Source organism: Papio anubis, chromosome 7 (assembly GCF_008728515.1).
Source record: "Papio anubis isolate 15944 chromosome 7, Panubis1.0, whole genome shotgun sequence".
Taxonomy (NCBI): domain Eukaryota; kingdom Metazoa; phylum Chordata; class Mammalia; order Primates; family Cercopithecidae; genus Papio; species Papio anubis.
The window spans coordinates 75,963,974-75,983,438 of NC_044982.1; the positions used below are offsets into that span (position 1 = coordinate 75,963,974).

The 19,465-nt window shown below is 37.0% G+C and overlaps 1 protein-coding gene across 4 annotated transcripts in view; it reads right to left on the minus strand.

The window, feature by feature from the left end:
- G2E3 (G2/M-phase specific E3 ubiquitin protein ligase) overlaps positions 1-7,243 on the minus strand; it is a 53,726-nt gene extending 46,483 nt beyond the window's left edge. The window contains exons 1-2 of one of the 4 annotated variants that reach the window (XM_031668216.1): positions 7,134-7,240; positions 5,573-5,668 (exon numbers count right to left, since the gene is read on the minus strand). The gene's annotated coding sequence lies outside the window, so the exon portion shown is untranslated. Of the gene's footprint in view, positions 1-5,572; positions 5,705-7,133 lie in introns of all 4 variants that reach the window. The other 3 variants (XM_031668214.1, XM_031668213.1, XM_031668215.1) reach the window with 3 other exon arrangements.
- Positions 7,244-19,465: the final 12,222 nt, after the last annotated feature.

A 19,465-nucleotide genomic window follows, 5' to 3' on the forward strand; every position in this document is an offset into this window, starting at 1 on the left:
ATGACTACAGAATGAAACCAGAAATCAGTAAGAAAAGGAAAACTGGAAAATTGAGAAACATATGCAGATTAAATAACACAACTTTAAATAGACAAAAGGTCAAAAAAGAAATCACAAGGGAAATTAGAAAATACTTAGAGATAAATAAAATCAAGCCCCCAAAACAATATCTCAACTTTATGCCCAAAGAAACTAGAAAAAGACCAAACTAAACCCAAAGCTAGCAGAAAGAAGGAAATAATTTAGAGTCCAGATAATGTAATAAAAAATTTTAAAATTGAGAATCAATGAAACAAAAATTGCTTGAAAAGATCGACAAAATTGAAAATGTTTAGTTAGATGATCCAGAGAAAAAAGAAGACTCAAATTACTAAATCAGAAGAAATCCAAGTGGGACACTGCTACAGACTTAATAGAAATAAAAAGAATTAAATGGGACTATTATGAACAATTGTACTCTAAGAAGTTAGTTAACAAATTAAAACAATAGGTTAAATAAACAAAAGTGACAAGAAGAAATAGAAAATTTCAACAAATCTACAAACGAGGGATTGAATCACTAATGAAGAACCTCCCAACAAATAAGTCCTAGCCCAGATGGGTTCACTGGTGAACCTTATTAAATATTTTTTTTGTATCCCCCCCCGAGATGGAGTCTCACTCTGTCACCCAGGCTGGAGTGCAGTGGCGCTATCTCGACTCACTGCAACCTTCGCATCCCAGGTTAAAGCAATTCTCCTGCCTCAGTCTCCTGAGTAGCTGAAACCCTACTAAACCTTTAAAGAAAAATTGGCACCCATTCTTTCTCAAACCCCTCCAAAAGATATGAGGACACTTCCCAACTCATTTTATGAAGCCACCAATACCCTGATACCAAAGCCAGAAAAAGACATCACAGAAAAGAAAACTACAAGCCAATATCTGTTATGAACATAGATGCATATATCCTTAACAAACTGCCAGCAAACTGAATTCTGATAAAGAAAATTTTGTACCACAACCAAGTGGGATTTATCCCAGAAATGCAAAGGTGGTTCAACATATGGAAATCAATCAATATAACATAGCATTTTAATTGAGAAAAAGGAAAAGGTCACATGCTCATCTCAATAGATGCAGAAAAACATCTGACAAAATACAATACTCAATGATAAATACACTCAAACATTTAGGACTATAAGGGAACTTCCTCAGCATCTATGGAAAAACCTGTAATTAACAAAATTATTGGTGAAAGACCGCACACTTTCCACCTAAGATCTGTAACAAAACAAAGACACACACTTCCACCACTTCTACTCAACACTGAACCAGAAGGTCTATTCAGAATAATAAAGCAAGAAAGCAAGAAGTAACTCTATTCAAAGAAAGCATGATCTTATATGTAGAATTTCCTAGAGAATTCATGAAAAACTGTTAGAGCTACTAAACGAATTCAGCTAAGTTACAGGATGCAAGATCAACACACAAATATCAGTTGTATTTCTATACAACAATGAACGATTCAAAAAGGAAATTAAGTAAACAAATCCAGTTACAATAGCATAAAAATTACTTAGTAATAAATTTAACGATGGTGGTGCAACATTTGTGCACTGAAAACTACAAAACAGTGCTGAAAGAAATTAAAGAACCCTAAAGAAATGAAAAGACATTTTGCATCCATGGGTTGAAAAACTGTGTCACTAAGATGGTTATACTCCCCAAAGCAATTTATAGATTTAAAACAATTCCTGTCAAAATCCCAATGGCCTTTTTTGCAGGCATGGAAAAGTTAAGCCTAAACTGCAAGGAATCCTGAATAGTCAAAATGATCCCCAAAAAGAAAAAGCTGGAGGATTCAAATTTTCCAATTCCAAACTTACTACAAATCCACAGTAATCAAGACAATGTGGTACTGGCACAAGGACAGACATACACATCAATGGAAAAGAAGAAAGAGTCAATAAATAAACTCACATTCTCTATAGTAAACTGATTTTCAATAAGGGTGCCAAGACCACTAAATGGGAAGAAAACAGTCTCTTCAACAAATGGTCCTGGGACGACCAGATAACCATGTAAAAAGGAATTAAGTTGGCCAGGCGCGGTGGCTCACACCTGTAATCCCAGCACTTTGGGAGGCCGAGGCAGGCAGATCACGAGCTCAGGAGATCGGGACCATCCTGGCTAACATGGTGAAACCCAGTCTCTACTAAAAATACAAAAAAACTAGCCGGGTGTGGTGGTGGTTGCCTATAGTCCCAGCTACTTGTGAGGCTGAGGCAGGAGAATGGCGTGAACCCAGGAGGCGGAGCTTGCAGTGAGCCGAGATTGCGCCACTGCACTTCAGCCTGGGCGACAGAGCGAGACTCCATCTCAAAAAAAATAAAAAATAAAAAAAAGGAATGAGGTAGATTGAACCCCTACCTCACACGCATTAAAAAAATCAACTCGAAATGGATCAAGACCTAAATGTAAAAGACGGAACTGTAAATCTCTTAAATGAAAATCTAGCGGTAAATTTTCATGACCTTGTATTTGGCAATGGTTTCTGAGATATGACGCCAAAAGCATAAGAACAAGAAAACAATAAATTGAACTTTACCAAAATATAAAACTTATGCATCTAATGACAATCTACAGAATGGGAAAAAATATTCAGAAATCATATAACCTGATAAGGGTCTAGTACCTAGAATACATTAGAAACTCTTACAATGCGACAATAAAAAGACAAGTAATCCAACTTAAAAATGAACAAAATATCTGAATAGACACTTCTCCAAAGAAAATATTCAAATGGCCAACAAGCACATGAAAAAAACCTCATTATATTAGTGATAGGTAAATCAAAGCCACAATGAGATACCACTCCATGTCCACTACTGTACTATAATAATTATTTTTACAAACTAAAATAGTAAGTGTTAACGATGATACGGAGAAATTAGAACCCTTACATATTGCTAGTGGGAAAGTGAAATGATGCAGCAAGGACGGAAAACAGTTTGGCAATTCCACAACACATTAAACAAGACTACCATATCACCCAGCAATTCCACCAGGTATATAACCAAAAGAATTGAAATGTTTCAATTCAAACAAAAACTTGCATACATATATTCATAGCAGCACTATTCACAAAAGATATCACAAAGGTCAATACTTTATTTGTGACAACAAAAAACTATAACAACGGTATATGGATAAAACAAACTGTGGTATATTCATACAAGAGAATACATTTACTAAAACTCATTGCACTATACCCCTAAAATGGACGACTTTTATTGCATACAAATTGTATACCAGATACTTGTTTAAAAGTTAACAATTTTTATTTAAAACAAAAAGATAAGTGTAAGATAAAAAGCAGTGGCTGGGCACAGTGGCTCACGCCTGTAATCCCAGCACTTTCGGAGGCCTAGGCGGGCAGATCACTTGAGGTCAGGAATTTGAGACCAGCCTGACCAACATTGCGAAACCCTGTCTCTACTAAAATCACAAAAATTAGCTGGGCATGGCGGCGGCTGCCTGTAACCCAGCTAATCGGGAGGGTGAGACAGGAGAATCACTGGAACTGGGGAGGCGGAGGTTGCAGTGAGTCAAGATCGCACCACTGCATTCCAGCCTGGGCAACACAGTGAGACTCCATATCACTCACACACACACACACACACACACACACACAAGCAACAAAGTTACAAGTTTACATTAAGTTATAAATATACAATTAGTCCTCAGGAAACAGGAGTCATCCTCCCCCACCCTGCCACCCATTGGCTCCATATGTCCATTTTCATGTTTCTTCATGATTCCACTGTCATAGCAACACATAAGACCTTTCGAGCTTGGCTTCCAATAGTCTTGTGATATCCTAACTCCAAAATCAAGATATCACATGAATGGTCTAGCCTGCATCAGATAGGCAGCTCCGATATAAATACCTGTACCACTTTTGTTGGGGAAGTGGTATGGGATGGGCTTTATGTTCCTTAGACCAACCCTACCCACTGGTTGTGAGAATGATGTCCCTACATTGTTGGACAGGTTTTTAAAGAAAAGCTATGGGCAAGGAGATTAGGTAACTGTCTTAACTGTTCAAACTGAAAAGGAAAAGTTTTCTGTTTTTTAATTCCTAACATTTTGAATTAAGATACTTCTTATTACACCTAACATATCCCACTCTTATAATTAAAAAAAAAAAAAAAACTGTACCAAGAGGAAGTTAAATATCTTAAAAATCATTTTAAAAGTTATTAAATCTCTTGGTGCCTCAGTTTCTTCATCTTAATATAGAGATAATAAAATGGTTGTGCGGATTAAGTGAGAAAATATGTAGAAAGCATGAATTAAATTCATGAATATTAACAAACATTGCTCCTGATTTTTTCCCACTTGAAATGTCTTCTGAGCCTATAATTTCAATACTTATTTTTCCATATTAAGTTTATAAACCATATGCTATCACTAAAATCTCTACTAAACTACAAAGAATTATATGCTATAACCTCAGAAAAAAGCCAAGCCTTCAAAAAAAAAAAAGCAACAACTTTTTTCAGTCATTAACGCAAGACAAAATGTGTTAAATTGTTAAAATAATAAGTACTCACTAACATACACAGTTCTAGAGTATTATGACAGTCACTGTTCTGCACTGTGCACTGTAGACATAAAAATTAAAAGGACAAGGGCAGTCTTGCACTATATATTTATAAGCAAATTGCACCGAGGAAGAAGCATGGTCTGGAGAAGTCTTTAAACCCATTTGAGTAAAATCTTATGGGGAAATAAAAAGGCTAATGGCTAAATATGTATAAAAAGGCCAATGGCTAAATATGTATAAATATGTAGTAAGAGATAGATTTGGAGGATTCTAGTAGCATTGGTGGAACATCAGCAGGTTGGAAGAGAGTGGCGTAATATTATGAAGATGGTCCTTGGGAAGAGAAGTTGGTACCAGACTCTGAAGGGCTCTGTAAATAAAAAGGAAAGCTAAGAAATTTGAATTATATATGGTAGACAATGGGAAGCCATCAGAGATTTTTATGGAGCAACATCTGGAAGGAGACTGAAGAGAGGCAAGAAATACCACTTTTTAAAAAAAGCATAAACTTTTGAGTTAAATCTAATTTCCGACTTCAGTTCCAATGTGTTATTAGTTGTGTGAGAACAAATTACTGAGCCACTCTTAGCCTGTTTTCTTATTTAAAGATAATAACTACCTCAGCAATATTGTAAAGATTAATGAATGTATGTGATGCGGTTTTTACAGTTTAGTAACTCAATGTAATTGGAGACTTATGTATCATTTGCTATGTGGCACACATTATTCTAAGGTCTTTGTATATATTAACTCATTCAACCCTCACAATAAATCTACAAAGTAGGTAACCCCATTATATGGTAAAGGGAAATGAAGCACAGAGAGGTTAAACAGCTTGCTCAGTGTCACCTAGCTATCAAGTGGTGGAGATGGGCTTCAAACCAAGGCAATCTGGCCCGAGTTCCAGGTCTTTAATCAACACATTATAATGCCTCTCTAGGACAGATCAAATCAGTGTTTTTAAAACTCACAGAATTTTCTAACCTTTCAGTTAAACATGCAGACTCTTCAAGGTCATCCTCCAGATCTACTGATTCGGAATCTGACGTCTGGAGTGCAGGAATCAGTATTGAACAAATCCTTCAAGGTAATGTATACAATAAATTCTGAAACTCACTGATTCAAGAAAGAGCAAAAATTCAATGAAAATAATACAGGTAGAAAAAAAAGAAAGAGATTAGGATATAGCGATCCATTTTTAAAAATTACCATTTGTTGACAGCACATATGAATTGAGCAGAAAGGCTAAGAGAAATATAGCCAATGTCTTTGTTACAAAGACTATATGAAAAATGCTCATATTTTAACTATCCTAAACACCGAGTATTTACATCTATTCTTCCTGGCTAACACTTAAAACAAAAGTTCAATAGCAGGAAGAATGGGTGTGCTGGAATAGCCAGCATGGGAGGAAGGAATGTCTTTATTCTGATTATTATGAAGTCCTACTTTTAAAAAGATATTTATACATTTACATGGTACAATACCATGGTGTTAAAATCTTAAAAGGAACTTAAAATATCTTTTAGTATTAAGCTACACAAAACTGACGATTTTTAATAAAGATATAAAACTTGTACACATTTAAAGTTCCCATTTATAGTTTACACTTATGGCACACTTTTAAAGCATTCCAGGAGGCATGACTTTACTACTGGGTTAGACAGAGTTCCATATTTCAGATAGTTCATCATTAAAAATAAAAAAGCCCAAAATAATAAAACCCAAACAGATGCTCAAAGCATTAGTGGATTACTTCCAAAAAGACTCCATAATAACCCAGTTGGCCAATGAATGAGGGAGGCGAAAAGGCAGGGCGGTGGAACTAAACCTTATCCCTATTGTTTGCAAACTAAGACTCTAGAGAATCACCACCGCTGTTACTATAGCCGGTTTAAATGAGCAAGAGTCTCGGATTTTTGCGGTACATGAAAAATGTCAACAGTGAAAGAAAAATATCCGGGTTTTAAATACAAAGGATACTCGAATTTCAGTTTAAATGCCACCCAGGCATTTCAAAGACTGTCACTTCCCTGCAGTCCAGAGTTAATCAAGGTTGTCCGGGTATCTCTCTTAGTAGGAACTCGGAGCCACGTAGAGCATCTTTTCATTCTAAATCTGCCCCAATCTTCCATCTTTCATAAAAAGAGATTTGTTTAAACGTGGCAACGCTTTCACAATGAGATTTAACGACTGTTGAAGCTTCAGCATTCAAGTCGAATTGGTGGATATAATAAACTACGGGTTAAAAAAAAGCCACGGAGGATGCGTATAAACAAGGTTTACTCTTGGGGGACCGGCAGGGCCTCCGAATCCTCAACACTGAGGGCTGGCTGGTGTGCGCAACAGTCGAGAGCGCTGATCGGCAAACGCCCCCAGTGCCCCGAATTCCCAAAGTCTCCAGGCCCGGACCCAGCACCAGACGTCCCCAAAACCACTGCGAGGCCCCTGCTGCGCCGTCCGGCCTCCTGACACCCTCTCCCACCCCACGGTCCCGCTTCTCACTCTGGAACGCTCTGCGTCTTCCCGTTCCCCATTTACTCACCAAGGCGAGCTGGACAGAAGTTCCAGAGCGTCAGTGCCACTTTTCCCGGCCCGCTCTGCGTCGCCGCACGCCGATCGCGAGCAGCCACATTCAACGGCCCACAGGATTCAAATTCGCCCACTTCCGCTCGCAAACCCGGAAAGAGCGGTCAGCCCCGCCCCCGGAGGCGGAACCCTAGGAGGTGCTAGTTGTAGGGAAGGGCCCTTGCGCTCCCGCCCTGCTGCCTGGTGGTAACCTGGCTGTGTCGCCTTGGCTTGTTTGTTTTGTCTGGTCTCTCTCCCTGTTTAGGAGCTCAGAAAAACGCCGGGCGCGGGGTCGTTGTTTCCGCCTATTTGCTCTTGAGGGAATCCTCTTGTTTCCGAAGTGGACAGAGATGTGCTGAAGTTTCGTCACCTTCGAGGAATGGGGCTAAGGAGACCACGAACCGAGCCGGAAGGGTTTTATCTTTCCCTTCATCCTCGAGGAAACAGCAGCAGCAGCAAGAAGGAAAACAAACCAACCCTCCAAATACTTAGTGCAGCCTTTCCTGGGCCTCCTCAGTCCTATCCCGGCACAGTCAGGGCTTTTAATTTCTTTCTGTCCCGGGTTTGCGGAAAACAAAAAGCCAAGTTCACCCGTATTCAGCCAAAAGTTCAAAATAAATGGTCTGACCAATTCCTGGTCTCAAATAAACTATTTGATGGTAAGTGTTAGAAGGCAATAAATTTTATTTCCCCCCTCTGATAAGGGCTCACTTTACGAGATTATTAAGTATTGTCCCGTGAGATTATTGAAACTACAGTATCTTTTCCTTTATCGAGGACAACAGTGTATCTTTCATCCAAAACCTCTTAAGCTTCTGAAGAGACGTCTATCTGGGAGCTTCCAGAAACTAAAGGAAGGACTGGAAATGCACTAAATAACTCTGACCTTTATGGCTGCGATTGATGTTGCCACCAGATCATCCTCACATCTGATAGCATTGAATTACCTAAACGGATCAGTACAAACCAAACCATGACAGCATACCTTTAGCCTTTGTTAAAAGTATAGTTTGAAAGGTTTACTAGATTTCTGGGAACCTGCACAGGGGGTGTGGAAACCGTTAACTGATGTACTGTTTTTAACAGTGGAAGATAGAAAAGAACCTGTGTCTACAAATAAGGGGTTAAATACATGTAAGTTTTGATACTTTAGCATCTAATATACTGACACTGTGGGCACTAAAAGTAATGAAGTAGATCAGCAGGTACTGAAATGAAATATTGAAAAAAGTTTAAGAAGGACTGTAGTATCCTTTGAAAGTATATGTGTGTATATGGTATGCAAAGTTTGGGGATGGATTCATAAGCTGTAAACATCTCTGGGAACGGGACTGGTAAATAGGAGTAGGAAGAGATGGAGAACTTTTACCTTTCACTTTATCACCAGTTGTATTTTTAAGATAATAAGTTTTTTTTTTTAATTTCACAATTTTGTTCTTTAAGGAAGATTGTTAGAAACTGAATACATTCTAGATACAAAATCAGGTTTAATAAGCGTATAAATTTCTAATGTTTAGATAGTCTATGTCCATTCATTCATTCAGCAGTTCTTTCTACACTTACATATAATGATTTGACCACACATTTTGTCATTCATGATATATTGTATTATTTTATGTTCCACATATCTAATATGACCCCGTTAAATATATTGCTCCTTGAAGTTTCTTGAAGGCAGAAACTATGTCATATATTTTCCTAGGTCTTTCATAATTCTTGGCACCTTCCCACCATTAAGTCTTATCCTTCACAGGAATTAAATTCTCAAGTTGACCTGTACACAAAAGTTAAAAATGCCCTGGAAAAGTCACCCAAAAGATTATACATATATCTGATTTTCTTTATACAACTCCATGGGCAAGGTCTTTTTTATATATATATATAAAATTAGTTTGTCGCCTGAGTTCTCCTTGGTCAGTCCTTCTCTACAACCCTTAATGAATTCTTCAATTTCTTCCACTAAAATGTTGTCAAAGTCATTATCACCCCGCAGCCTGGCTATCACTTGGAATAATGAGATTCAGTTCTCATCAGTGATGGAGAGCCCTGTAAAGTCATTCACATTTTTTCCCCATAAGATTAGCCAGGCTTAATTGTATTAATTGTCTAGGGCTAGTGTTCACTGAGTGGCCTATCTGGTTATTTGTACTATTTAAAATGTTGTTCTTTTTTTTCACCCAGAGTGAGTATAGGTGATTTTGAATACAAACAATATTCAAGTAATGTTACAGCATTTCGTGAAAAAAAAAGATCTTCAATAAACACCCACTGACTAAATCAAAGAGCCTGAGTAAATACAACTTACGGACTTTTGAAAGAAAATATTCATTGCAGGATATACTTAAATCTAACAAACCTGGCCATCAGACCGGGCATTCTGCGAGCTTATAAACATTTTAAATTAAGTGAAATTAACATAAGTATTCCACTTAATACATGCTGCAAAAAATGAAGAATAAAACTAGGAATTTTATTCAGTCTCTGATAATCCCTCAGTAATGTGAACTAGGTGAGAACTGAATTTTTAGAAAATTTGAGTCATAGCTAATGTAACCTTCTCTCTTTCCTGCTTTCCTCTTCATATTGAATCCATATACAGCAGAAAACAAGACAAAAACACTTCTGGGACCAAGGGTCATCAATTTTACATGGAAGAAACAACATAAACTGCTTTGGCAGAAGAGTTCCTATAATCTACGCTAAAAGATTTTTACCGCAACCACATGAGGAACAAAAATGATAAAATGTGTAGAAATTTAAAGAAAATTCACAAAACTAAATTGGAATTCGATTTAATTTAAAATAATTTTAAAATTTTAAATATAGTTTTAAAACATTTTATTTAAGAAAGATATAGAACCTGCTACTTTATAATTTGAGAACATAAGTGATTTCAGTGTTCATATAGGAAAATTAATATGTAAGAATTGTTAAGACATTTTAGAAAAAGAAAACAGAGGTTGGGAGTAGACAATTTGTCTTACTAGATAGTAAAAACTTACCACAAAGCTGCTACAAAGAGTAGCCAAAAAAAAAAAAAGACAAAAAATATAGTATTAGCACAAAAAAGAAAAATACTTAGAGAACCCAGAAAAATGAAACTATATAGAGAATATTAATATATTATAAAGGTGATATTTCCATTTCAGGAAAAGGATGGATTCATTCATAAATTAACAAGAACTGGAAATAACTGGCTAGCTATATGGAAGATATAAAGTTAGGCCTGTACCTTTTATCACATACAAAATAAATTCTGGAGGGATTAAAGATTGAAATTAAAAAAAAAAAAACAAAAGTATATTGGGGAGAAGTTTAGAATGATAACTGTGACTTTAGGGCAGAAGGGACTTCTTAAACAAGGCAGGGCCAGGTGCAGTAGCTCTTGCCTGTAATCCCAGCACTTTGAGAAGCCAAGGCAGGAAGATCACTTCAAGCCAAGAGTTTGAGACCAGCCTGGGCAACATGGCGAGACCCGTGGCTCTACGAGAAACAATTTTTTTTTTTAATTTATCTGGGTGTGGTGGTGTGCACCTGTAGTCCCAGCTACAGAGGTGGGAGGATCCCTTGAGCCCAAGAGTTGGAGGTTGCAGTGAGCTATGCACCACTACACTCCAGCCTGGGTGAGAGAGCAAGACAGGAATCCTAGAAGCTGTAAAATAAAAGATGAGTATGTTTGATTATGTTAAAGTTTAAAATATTTAAACAGCAAAAATCACCATGACACATTGAAAGATAAATGAGAGACAGTGATAAAATATTTATAAAATATAGGACACTAGGTTAACAATTCTAATGTAAAAACTTTTATAATTTCTTTTCAAAAAGCAATAAAAATGGGCAGAAGAAATGAACAAGTAATTCACTGAAAAGGAAATGAAAGAGGACAAGACACAAAAAATCCTCAACTGTACTACCTCACTTTTGGGAATACAAATCAACCAACCAAATACCAACTTTATTGGATTAGCAAAAATTAAAACAATTCACAATAGCCCACAATGGAAGGGTGTGGTGGTAAAATGTACACCTCTTTTTTTTTTTGAGACAGAGTCTTGTTCTGTCGCCCAGGCTGGAGTACAGTGGTGCAATCTTGACTCACTGCAACCTCCACCTCCCAGGTTTAAGCAATTCTCCTGCCTCAGCATCCTGAGTAGCTGAGATTATAGGCATGCGCCACCACGCCCGGCTAATTTTTGTATTTTTTTAGTAGAGATGGGGTTTCACCATGTTGGTCAGGCTGATCTTGAACTCCTGACCTTGTGATCTGCCCACCTTGGCCTCCCAAAGTGCTGGGATTACAGGCGTGAGTCACTGCGCCCGGCCAAATGTACACTCTTATCTGCAGGAGCATACATTGCTACAATTCTTGGAAAGTAACTCGGGCTTTTCTCAACTTTGGGATTCTCCTATAGAAATAAGCATGCTAGTGCTTTTTGAAGCACTACTTATAGTGACTGCTAACTGGAAACAACTGTCAAGTGGAAGATAATTGAATGAGTCAGGGTACATCCATCCTGTTAGGAGGCTATCCAAAGTTGTGTTGCGCTGCCCCCTAAACCACTGCCTCCAAAGTTAGGACTATTGAACCCCCAAAGACATGCAAATAAGAAGAAGGTATGGTATTCTTTAGAGAAATAACAATGCTCTCTTATACTGTAATGCTGATAAACCTGGCACTCATTCTTAAATTAGCACCCACTAGAATTAGTATACACTTTTGGACTAAACTGTCCTTTACAGGAACTCATTCCTCCCCTGTGTTAGCCATATTGAACTTCTGGTAACCCTTCCTGCCTTTCAAATGAGTCAGGTTTTTTTTTTTTTTTTACTCTCAGCCCCTACCTACATTTGAAGCAAATACTTGACTCATACTTAAGGCAGATCCATCCCTGAATGTCTGTTCACTTTTCTTTTATCTTCCACCTTGAGGATGAATTTCTAGCTTTTTCTCTAGCCTCTCTCCTCAGCAATACCTATTAATATTCTGCCTGTTATCTGATAACACCTCACTTATCTGTTGCTTGATTAGAGACCATTCCTGAGATCTTAGAATGAAAGTTTTTAATTAAATTTTCTGCTACTCAGAACCCTAATAGAGTCATACTATAAGAAGTATACTTTGGGGCCGGGTGCAGTGGCTTACACCTGCATTTTATGTGGCTCACATAAAATATGTCACAATCAGTTCCTCCTCAGAATACAGGCCACTGTAGCACTCTATTCCCAAACTTCTACTTCACTAACGTCCAACAAAAATGTAAAAGCATGAAATAGAGGTAATTCTCTTCTCCCCAATTGACTTTATATCTTAATCGGTCCTACTCTCCTCATGATCTTGTTACTGCTGCCGTATTTACCTCAGGTTTGTTTTTTACTTCCTCCTTTAGTGGTCTTTTTTTCTTCTTCCCCTCTCTGTGCTCACTGTTCTTATCTGTTACTTAGGCTTCCTCCATGATTCTCAGCAATATTTGAATACTTTGGAATACACTTAGTATTTCTAATTATGGCATTAATGCTGCAAAATTTTCATCCCATGATTCCAAAATAAATTAGCCTATATTATACTTATTATTATTAATTGTTGAGACAGGATCTTGTTCTGTCACTCAGGTTGGAAGTGCAGGGATATGACCATGGCTCACTGCAGTCTCAACTGCCTGGGCTCAAGTGATCCTCTCATTTCAGCCATTCAAGTAGCTGGGGCCACAGGCACGCACTGCTATGCCCAGCTGATTTTTTTTGTTGTTGTTTTTTAATTTTTGTGGAGATGGAGAGGGTCTCGTATTTTGCTCAGGCTGGTCTTGAACTCCTGGGTTCAAGTGATCCTCCTGCCTTGGCCTTCAAAAGTGCTGAGATTACAGGTGTGAACCACCACCCCCAGCCATAGCTCATATTATTGTTCACTTCTTGTGTAGAAATCATAATGATAATATCATATGAAATAAGTACATGACCATTATTAGTGTAGGACCCCATGATTAAAATAATTTGCCAAGCTTCTGCTATGCTGTCAGCAGTGCTAATATGTTTCTGAATGGAGTTGTATTCATTTTATCAAGCATAAAGGGCTTGCTGCCTGATGCACTAAAAGCCAATATAATATGACACTGGGCTTTTGAGAAAAGAAAAGCTTTTTGTTATATGTCAACTCACAAGAAGACAGGAGTCCAGCTCAAAGCTGTCTCTCTGTGTTGGCTTTACTTCTGTTAGAAAAGGTTTAGGGGGTGATTCTGAGACTAGTAGGTGATTGGTGGAAGAAAAGGGGAGGTCTGGAAAGTCCTCAGGCATGCCTCCTAATGCGTCACAGGTGCAAATTTAGGGGGGAGTTAATATGAAATGTGGTAGAAATTCAGGCTGTGACATCAACAAACTTGCTCTGCGCAAACTCCAGTTGGCCACATTGTTTCCAATAGTTTCATTCATTGTTTCATCCAGGTTTTTTAAATCCCTCAAGGAGAGGGAGTTTCAGCTTTTAGGCAGGTTGTTTCTTTTTGTTATTAACTATCCTTCAAAATTCAAGAATGTCTGTTAGTTATTGGTTTATTTAATTCTTTGGAGCACAGTTTCATTCATGTGTTTACTAATATGTTTCTTACATTTATTTGCCTGACCAGTCTTTTTATATCACTTTGTGAACTTGAATTAAAATACGTTTTTGGAAAAGTAGGTTGTCTGCTGTCAAACAGAAGTCTTTTCCTCGTTGTCTATTTACTTGAATCTTTTGATCTAAAATGTTCATCTAACTGTTCTTCAGTGTCTTGTAAGTTAAACACACCTCCTCCTGGCAGCAGGGAACAGCATCCAAAACAGCCAATTTCAGGTCTTTTGTTTCAGGGTTGTTTGGATAATAAGTAGCTATATAGTAACCACGTGATTTAGAATGACATCATGCCTGCTGGGTAACTGTACGGATTTTACAGAGGACTCAAAGTTTGCTTGTAGCCAATATGAGACATGTGTTTTAATATAGGTCAAAGATGTGGTATGTTTATGTTAACATTATTCCTCTCTAAGTTGGTGTTTCAAACAAATGATTGCCTGGATTGCTTTTTAAAATTGCTGTCTTTTGGCCTGAAGTGTTTACATAGAAATCAGAGCCTCTTTACAGTTAAGAGTAACTCCAAATGCAGGAACACACATTGGTAATGCCACCCAGAATAAATCAAGTAATGAACAACATGCTTGAACTGAATCTTTAACATTCTTGGATACAATTGCTGGCAATCAAAACTGTTTTCAGTTTATTTTGTGTACTTTGATTTTTTAATCCCTCCCAGAATACTCGCGGAAAATGACTCCGCAACTGAATTGATAAAGTGACTCAGTTACAATAAGCCCAATTCTTACCTGAGTGTTTTGTTGGGGGTGAAAGAAAACTTCAAATTCTCACGAAGGTCTAGGGCACAGAATCATCACTTAGGAAGCAGGCACTTGCTCAAAGTTTAGCTTCAACCCCTAGGGCCATTCATTAAGAAACAGTTTTCAAGGATAGTAAGTAGTGCAATGTTAAGAGGCGAACTTGAAAGCAAAACATGCTGAGGTTTAAATGCTAGCTCTTTTACTTACAAGCTGAGTATGAAGCACCCAATTCTTTGAGCTTCACTACACATTTATAAGATGTCAATAATAATAACTACCTGACAGGTTTCTTGTGAACTCTAAGTGAGAGGACATGTAATGGTAATTATAATTAGGCAAATGGGTAAGACAGTTAACATCCCCTTCCTTCCCCTTTCAGTGGCATCTGGCATTCCATGCCCAGTATCCTTAGGCTTGTGAGCCACTGAAAATCACAAAGGAACTCTCCTCCCAGGTGGATCTTAGCCTCAAATTCCTTTTCTCTGCCCTTCAGAACATACGATACATTCCTCAGTGACCTGCTGTCTACATTCCACCTTGGTAGTGATTTCAGTTAATCCATGGTTATAGAAAGAGATAATGAACTAGCTCTAATAGGTCATATTTGTAGCTAAAATAGTGAGAATTTCAGGGCAGTTTGATGTAATGTTTGCTATTTAACCCCTGTATGATTTTTTAAATTGTTTGGGTTTGCAAGTCTAGTATCTCCAACGTGACTCACTTCTTAGGTATTGTACAGTAACATATATTAAACTTTAGCCTTCCAACAGTGGTCATAATGGGGCAATGAGTCTTCCTGTAGGTGAGGTTAACTAATAAAAGGTATATGATTGGAAAAAAATAAAGGGAACTAACATTTGTTTAATACTTTCTACATTCAAAACACACACTGTGCTAAAACTAAATGTTGATTTACTTAATCTTGACAAAGTAGGTGATGAAACTAGGGCTTAATGAGATTAAATAATTTGTCCAAGGCCACAGTAGGCAGAACTGGTATTTTAACTATAGCTTGTTTGGTTGGACACAAAGCTTGTTCTTTTTCCATTACAATATTTCAGTTCACACACCCCGGAAGAGATAAGAGCAGTGATAAGAAACCTAATATTAATAGAAAACAATTAACTAATAGCAAAATTTGTTGTGTGGTTTTTTTTTTTTTTGTGAGAAATTTGCTTGTTCATCTATAGAACTGTAGGATGTTAGTTTGATAAAGAACCTCAGTTATCATCTAGTTTTAGGTAGAGGCTTTGTTAATATTAGTACAGAGATGACTTTTTAGTACTAGACTGAAGGATGAATTAGAGCAACAATTTTCAAAATGTGGTTCATGAGGTCAAACTATTTTCAAAATAATACTAAGACCATTTGCTTTTTCACTTGTATTCTTTCACAAGTGTACAATAGAGTTTTCTAGAGGCTGCATGGGGTGTGACATTGCAACAGACTGAATGCAGAAACTGATATGAAAATCCAGTGATTTTCTTTTTTTTTTTTTTTTTCCTTTTTCTTCTTTTTTTTTGAGACGGAGTCTCACTCTGCCACCCAGGCTGGAGTGCAGCGGTGTGATCTCAGCTCACTGCAACCTCCGCCTCCTGGGTTTGAGTGATTCTCCTGCCTCAGCCTCCCTAGTAGCTGGGACTACAGGCACGCATCACCATACCTGGCTAATTTTTTGTATTTTTAGTAGAGACGGGGTTTCACCGTGTTAGCCAGGATGGTCTCGATCTCCTCACCTTGTGATCTGCCTGCCTTGGCCTCTCAAAGTGCTGGGATTACAGGCGTGAGCCACCGTGCCCAGTCAATCCAGTGATTTTATATTAAATTATCCATCAGAGAGATTTATATAAAGGTAAAACAATGCCATTCTTCTCACTAAATTATTTTTGTTTTAGAAAACACAAATATTTATGTTAGCATGTAGTTTCATAATGTTATTTTAAATAACAATCCCACCATTCAGCCCAATGGTGGGCAGCTGTGAATATGTTTCTGGAACAGCTTGCACACAGCTTGCAAGAACCAGAACAGGAACCAGAACAGCCAAAAAGGACCATGTCCTGCAAATATTGGGGATCTGTGCTGTGATCCTTGGTTGCTGCATCTGATCACAGAGGTATAGGAAAAGAGGTGGTGGTCATTACGGTTGCACTAACCCCCATTATTGCAAACCCTCCCACCCCTCTGGCTAAAGTAATATCCAGGAGATTTAAAGAAGCAAAGCCTTTTCTCTCCCAGTATTTTTCTCTCTCTCCCCTTATGGAAGCCAGACATTGAAGACTAGGACATTCAAAAGCAACTGCATGATTTATAATCCTCTGTGTATATACCCAGTAATGGGATGGCTGGGTCAAATGGTATTTCTAGTCCTAGATCTTTGAGAAATCGCCACACTGTTTTCCACAATGATTGAACTAGTTTACAGTCCCACCAACAGTGTAAAAGAACTCAAATGTCCATCAGTGACAGGCTGGATTAAGAAAATGTGGCACATATACACCATGGAATACTATGCAGCCATAAAAAAGGATGAGTTCGTGCCCTTTGTAGGGACATGGATGCAGCTGGAAACCATCATTCTCAGCAAACTATCGCAAGAACAGAAAACCAAACACCATATGTTCTCACTCATAGGTAGGAATCGAACAATGAGATCACTTGGACACAGGAAGGGGAACATCACACACCAGGGCCTATTGTGGGTAGAGGGGAGGGGGAAAGGATAGCATTAGGAGATATACCTAATGTAAATGATGAGTTAATGGGTGCAGCACACCAACATGGCACATGTATACATATGTAACAAACCTGCACATTGTGCACATGTACCCTAGAACTTAAAGTATAATAATAATAATAATAATAATAAAGCAACTGCATATGTAAGGAAAATTAGAAAGTTACCACACATGCCCAGGTGAAGGTGCAGGATCAGCAAAGACCAGAGAAGGCCTTAAGTTTAAACCTCAGGCTGATGCTCAGTGCAGACACAACCTATAACAATAATGGCAACAAAAATAATAATAAAACCCAAAACACCAGCAAAACCTAGGGAAGGGAGAGAACCTAATTTCCAAAGGTACGACATTATTAGATGCAAATATACAGTTTTCAACAACAACAACAAAATCACAAAGCATACAAAGAAACAGGAAAGTATGTTCTTTTCAAAGGGAAAAAAACCCAATAAACTATCTTTGAAAAAGACTGGATGGTAGATCTACTAGACAGACAAAGACTTTAAAACAACTGTCTTAAAGATGCTCAAAGAACCAAAGGAAGAAATGACAGTCAACAAAATGATGTCTGAACAAAATGGAAAAATCATTAAAGAAATAAAAAACCTAAAAAGAAAAAAAATCGTGGAGCTGAAAATTACAGTAACAGAAATTTAATAATTCACTAGAAGTATTCAAAGGCAGATTTGGGCAGGCAGGAGAAATAATCAGTGAACTTGAAAATAGAACAAAGAAAATTACTGAATCTGAGAAACAGAAAGAAAAAGATTGAAGAAAATGGAACTGAGCCCAAAAGACCTATGTGACACCATAAAGCTAAACAACACAGGCATTATGGTACTCCCAGAAAAAGAAGAGAAAGAAAAAGAAAGAATATCTGAAAAAGTAGTGGCCAAAAACTTCCCAAATTTGATGGACGATATGAATATAAACATCCAAGAAGCTCAACGAACTCAATGTATGATGAACTCAGAGACCCACACCAAGATATTATAATCAAAATGTTGGAAGACAAACACAAAGAGAAGTGACTTGTCACAAGGGGTCATAAGATTAATAGCAGATTTATCATCAGATACTTTGGAGGCCAGAAGACAATGCACTTACGGTTTTTAAGTACTAAAACAAAATTGTCAAATCAAAATTGTATTATAAAAATAATGTATAACTTCATTTTTTTCTAAATGATTTAAAAGACTGATACACTTAAAAATAAACAATTATTAGTCTAAAAGCTGTTACGATAATCATGGTTTGCAACTCCATGCTTTATTCTTGATGTAATTTAAGACACTAATGTGTTAGAAAATTATTAGCTTATGTTTTTGGACAAACAGTGTATAAAAATTAATTTTATGACATTGACAATCAAAAGGGTTGGGGATAGAGCTGTTAAAGAAGCAGTGTATGTTATTGAAGTTAATCTGCTATAAATTCAAATCAGAGTGTTTTAACTTTAGGGTGTTATGTAATCCCATGGTAACCACAAGAAAATAGCTAAAGAATGTATACAAAATGATATGAGAAAGACATTTAAACATTTCCCTACAAAATATCAACTCAACACAAAGGACAGTAATGCAGGAAATGGACAAAAAAGCTTTAAGATATATAGAAAACAATAGCAAAATAAAGGAATAAGTCCTTCATTATCAATGATTATTCTAAATGTAAATGGATTAAACTCTCCAATCAAAAGACAGAGATAGGCAGAATCCTATCCAAAAAAAAAAACCATGATCCAACTATATATTGTCTATAGAAGACTCACTTTAGATTCAAAGACACAAATAGGTCAACAGTGAAAGGATGGAAAGGGTTGTTCCATGTAAATAGTAACAAAAGGAGCATTCTCCTTTTGTAGTATCTAAACTAATATTAGAATGACTAAAATTAAAAAGACTGATTATATCAAATGTTAGCAAGGATATAGAGGACCTGGACTTCTCATACATTGTGTGGAAATGTAAAATGATATGACCACTTTTGAAAACAGTTCACTAGTTTCTTAAAAAGTTAAATACACATTTACCTTATAATCCTGTCATTCCAACAAAGACTTGCATATATATGTTCATAGCAACTTTGTAAATAATCAAAAATGGAAAATGTCTAACAACTGGTAAATGTATAAACAATACAATAAATATTACAATAAATTAAATCAACTATTGATACATAATATTATTTAAATAATGAATCTTAAAAT